We start from the raw sequence: 5,678 nt of genomic DNA, 5'->3' as shown, positions 1-5,678 counted from the left end.
GAGTTCTTGACCATATTCTAGCCCAGGTAAGATGACCAGATTTGCAATAAAAATGCAGGATGATGAATTAACTTTGAATTTCAGATGAATAAAAAATATATTTTTAGTATAAGTATGCTCCATGTAATATTTGAGACATACTAAAAATTATTTGTTTTTATCTGTTATAAAAATTTAACTGGGCATCCTATATTTTTTTCTAGCAATCCTGAGCTGAAGAATTGGCAAAACTTTTTCTGTAAAGGGCCAGATACTAAATATTTTAGGCTTTTTGGGCCATAGATAATGACTTAACTGCCACAGCCACAGAAAATACATAAATGAACGGGTTTCACTGTGTTTCAGTAAACCTTTATTTATGGACATTAAATTTTTTTTTTTTTGGCAAGGCAACCCTTGGTTAACCTCACAGATTGCAAGGAACTTGTCAACTTGCAAGCCCTTATTTTTTATTTTGTTTTTATTTTTTTATTTTTTACTCATACAGCACCTGGTCTTCCTAGGTGGTCTCCCATCCAAGTACTAACCAGGCCCGACCCTGCTTAGCTTCCAAGATCAGATGGGATGGAGCTTGTTCAGGGTAGCATGGCCGTGGACTTAAAATTTGAATTTTATAAAATTTTCATATGGCATGAAATATTATTTTTCTTTTGATCCCCCCCATCACTTAAAATTATAAAAACCATTGTGACCTTGCAGGCTATACTATACAGAAATACTTGGCAGGCCAGATTTGGCTTATGGGCTTAATTTGCCACAACCTCTAAAACTTTTAAATATACAGCCACTGTATTGCTCAGTTCAGGCTGCTATCATAAAATTCCACGGGCTCTGTGGTTTTTCAACAGATATTTATTTTTCATGGTTTTGGAGGCTGGAAGTCTGAGATCAGGGTACCGGCTTGGTCAGGTTCTGGTGAGAGCTGTCTTCCTGATTCGCAGATGGTCATTTTCTTGCTGTATCCTCACATGATGGAAAGAGGGCTACCTAGCTCTCTGGCTTCTTTTTATAATCCCATTCATGAGGGCTCCACCCTTACAACCTAATTACCTGCTGAAGGCCCCATTTCTAAATATCATCGCATTGAGATTAGGGTTTCAGCATATGAATATCAGGGGGACATTCAGTCCTTGGCAGCCACCACCTGACTTCATGGTAAAGTTGCTCATCAGTTAGCCAGTCACAATTGAGAAGTGCTGTTAAGTCTATAATGCACATCAGATTTCAAAGACTTGGTCTGTGTGTGTGTGTGTGTGTGTGTGTGTGTGTGTGTGTGTAAATATATATATATATATATACACACATGTATATATATATATATATAATATATGAATTTAAATGAATAATGGAAAATATGAGAAGACCAATTGCTAGTAAGGAGATTGAATCAGTAATCAACAACTTCCTAACATAGAAAAATCTTGAACCAGATGGTTTTACTGGTGAATTCTACCAAACATTGATACCAATTCCTCTCAATATCTTCCAAAAAATGTAAGAGGGGGAACTTTTCCAAATTAATTTTATAAGGCCAACTTACCCTGACACCAAAGCCAGACAAGGACAGTATAAGAAAAGAAGATTACAGGCCCACATCCCTGATGGACACAGACGCAAAAATACTTAACAAAGTATTAGCAAACCAGATTCAAAACTGCATTAAAAGGATCATACCCCTTGATCAAATGGGATTTATTTGAGGGATGCAAGGATGGTTCAACATCCATAAGTCAATATGTGTGGTACCCTACATTAATGAAATGAAGGATGGAAATCATATAATCATCTTAATAGATTCAAAAAAAGCATTCGACAAAATTTAACATCCATTTATGAAAGAAACTCAACAAACTGGGTATAAAGAGACTGCAGTTCAATATGATAAAGGCCATATATAACAAGTCCACAGCTAACTTCATATTTAATGGTTAAAAGTTGAAGCTTTTCCTCAAAGGTCAGGAACAAGACAAGGATGCTCACTTTCATTTCATTCAACATAGTATTGTAAGTCTTAGCCAGAGCAATTAGGCAAAAAAAAAAAAAAAAAGGACATCTAAATCAAAAAGAAAGAAGTGTTTCTGTTTGCACATAACATGTTATATAGAAAACCCTAAAGACTCTACCAAAAAAACCAAACTGTTAGAAATAATAAACAATTTCAGTAAAGTTGATACAAAATGAATACAGAAAAATTTGTCATTTCCATTCACTAATAGTGAACTGACAGAAGGAGCAATTAAGACACCAATGCCATTTATCATTGTATCAAAAAGAATGAAAATACTGAAGAATAAATTTAACCAAGAAGAAAAATCTGTATATTGAAAATTAAAAAGACACCAATGAAAGAAACTGAAGATAACACAAATTAAGGGAAAGACATTCCATGTTTATGGATTAGAAGAAATAATACTGTTACAATTTCTATGTCACCCAAAGCAATCTACAGATTCAATTAAATCCCTATGAAAATTCCAACGGCATTTTTTATAGAAATAGAAAAAAAAAATTCTAAAATTTGTGTGGAACCACAAAAGACCCTGAAAAGCCAAAGAAATACTGAGAAAGAGGAACAAAACTGGAGGCATCACACTTTCTGATTTCAAATTATATTACAAAACCATAGTAATCAAAACAGTATGGCATTGGCATAAAAACAGACACATAGGTCACTGGAACAGAACAGAGAGACTGGAAATAAACCCTTGCACATATGCTCGATTAATTATGACCAAGGAGCCAAGAATATACAATGGAGAAAGCATGGTCTCTTCAGTAAATGGTGTCAGGAAAACTGGATAAGTACATGTAAAAAGATGAAACCATACTCCTATCCTACAACATACACAAAATCAACTCAAAGAGATTAAAAGTTAAATTTCAGATTTGAAGCTATTAGACTTCTGGAATAAAATGTAAGAGGTAAGCTCCTTAACATTCGTTTGACAATATTTTGGATTTGACACCAAAAGCAAAGGCAATACAAGCAACAAAACAAAACAAAACAAAACAAACTCCCCCAAAACAAGTGGGACTATATCAAAGTAAAAAGCTTCTACACAGAAAAAGAAACCATCAGTAAAACGAAAGGCAATTTACATAATGGGAAAAATATTTGCATATCGGAAATCTGATAAGGGCTTAACATCCAGAATATATAAGGAACTCACACAACTCAATAGTAAAAAACCAAAGAATCTGATTAAAAATAGGCTGAGGAACTAAATAGACATTTTAGACAAAGAAGACATACAAATGGCCACCAGGTACACGAAAAGGTGCTCACCATCAGTATTCATCAGGGAAATGCAAATCAAAACCACCAAGAGACATCACCTCACACCCGTTAGAATGGCTGTCACCAAAAAGACAAGAGATAACAAGTGTTGGCTAGGATGTGGAGAAACGGAGCCCTTGTGCACTGTCGGTGGAAATTTCATCGGTGCAGCCACTATGGGAAACAGCATGGGGGTTTCTCAGAAAATTAAAACCAGAACTACCAAATGATTCAGTGATCCCACTTCAGGGTGTACATCCAAAGGAAATGAAAACAAGGTATGGAAGAGAGGTCTGCATTTCCAGGTTCACAATAGTAGAAATACAGAAACAACGTAAATATTCATCAGCAGATGGATATTTAAAAAAAGACATGGTGTATCCACACACACACACACAATAGGATTGTATTCAGCCACGTGAACAAAGGAAATCCTGCCGTTGGCGATGTGCGTGGACCTTGAGAGCTTGTGCCAGCTGAAATAAGTCAGACAGAGGAAGACAAATATTGCATGGTATCCCGATACGTGGACCCTAAATAAAAACATAGGAACAGAGAGTGGAAAAGTGGTTGCTACGGGCGAGATGGTGAAAAGGTCCAAACTTTCAGCTGAATAAAGTCTGAGGACCTAATGTGGAACATGGCGACTGTAGTTGATAACACTTGAAAGAAGCTAAGAGAGTAAAATTTAAGTGTTCTCACTAAAAAAAGATCAAGGCGTGAGGTGATGATTGTGTTAATGACATGGCGAGAGTCCTGTCACACTCATACGTACATCAGATCACCACGATGAACACTTTAAATATATTACAATGTTATTTGTCAATTATACCTCAGTAAAGTTGAAAAAAAAAATAAGAGTACTCTCCGCCAACTTTTTTAAAATGAAGTTAGGGAAGCCTTTCATGAGAAAGTTACACTTGTACTGAAATCTAATAGAATTGTGAACTGAAGGATAGAAGTGAGGGGAAGGGACATCTCAATAGAGGAGGCAGATGGTCACAGGAGGGAGTTGCCGGTTTGAGAATCGGAAGCAGACCACGAGGCTGGAGTCTGGCGACGAGGGCAGATGAGGTAAGGGATGCCGCCAGCGAAGTAGCTAGGACCAGATCGCCCGCAATCTCTCTCTCTCTCTCTCTCTCTCTCTCTCTCTCACGGTATGTGCATTTCAGAAGCCTCTCCTTGCCTCCTTGGCACTTGGTAAGATGGGCAGCAGAAAGGCTGCGTGTGAGTCACGACTAGAACCAGTGAGGTCCCCCGATGGCAGTGCATGGCTGAGTTCCGAGGGGTGGAGAGGTAAGGCCGCACTCGCCAAGGCATCGCCTCAGCCCCTCCCAGGACTCACCCTGACCACGTGTTCTGTGGAGCACGCGCGCACGCACACATGCACACACACACACACGCCCTTGACACCCGAGCTTTACTGTTAGAGATTCAGATTCTCCTATGATTGAGGTGGATCATCCCTTGAGTTCTTTGCTTTTTAGATCTATTTTGATATAGTCGGCAGTGGTCACACGGTCACAGAGCAAACAGAACTGTGACTTAAGTTTCATGATTTATGTAGCTGAGTTCCTGCGAGACTGTGTTTCAGGCCCTGTCACGTTTCGTTCACCTAGATCTTAGCCCCCACTGGGCTGCTTGGGCGTCGTCGTGAAGTGTGGCTGGAGAGTGGAGCTTGGCCCTCAGCAGGGCCGGTGGAAGGCGTTTGGGGAAGGGGGTTTTGTTAGCTATGCTCAACTGGTACCCAGTAGGCAGCCGCCTCCTTCAGCAAAGTGTGGAGCCAGCCCAGGGCCGAGTGAAGCAAGGATGCTTAGATGTAAGATCTTTCTGTAACCTGGATGCTCTGCTAAAGAGATGACTTATGACATGATGGACACGTGGGGAAGGAAAGTGGGAAGGGAGGGAGGGGGCCAGGAGCCTGTTGGCAGTACCCTTCACTCCTGCAGGAAGGAGCCTTCTCTCCATCTGGCCCCAGCTGGGAGGCTTGGGGATGGGCCTCTCCTGTCACAGGCACCCTCCACTGCCACCTTATGTTGGCTTCAGTTGGTCTGACATCTGCCTCCCCATAGCCTTCTCCCTTCTTCCTGCCCTCAGGGGTTTGCCTTGGTTCATCCTGGGGCACTTTCTCCCAGCAGGATGGGGAGCGATGGAGGCACCTGCCTCCGAGGGCACACCCCTGCAGCTCTCCTGGTAGAGAGCTGCTGAGACGCGTAACCTCCAAACCCGCCACCCAGTGCCGGCGTGGCCTGCGCTCGCTCCAGCCTTGTGAGACAGGGATGAACAGGGACAAGGGTTTCGGCAGCTCGTGCTGTCCCTCTCCTCGGAATGCTCCGAATTGTCCTGGCTTATGTCTGCGCAACCTCGTTATTATACTTGACGTTGCACCATTTCCAAAGCT

The 5,678-nt window shown here is 40.9% G+C and overlaps 1 pseudogene; it reads right to left on the bottom strand.

Annotated features, from left to right (window-relative positions):
• Nucleotides 1–478: 478 nt before the first annotated feature.
• On the bottom strand, nucleotides 479–597 carry LOC120617399 (uncharacterized; annotated as a pseudogene).
• Between the last annotated feature and the right edge of the window lie 5,081 nt (nucleotides 598–5,678).

Source organism: Pteropus medius, unplaced genomic scaffold (assembly GCF_902729225.1).
Source record: "Pteropus medius unplaced genomic scaffold, Ma_sr-lr_union100, whole genome shotgun sequence".
Taxonomy (NCBI): Eukaryota; Metazoa; Chordata; class Mammalia; order Chiroptera; family Pteropodidae; genus Pteropus; species Pteropus medius.
Note: the sequence above shows the minus strand (reverse complement) of the source record. Positions and strands in the feature narration are given on the sequence as shown.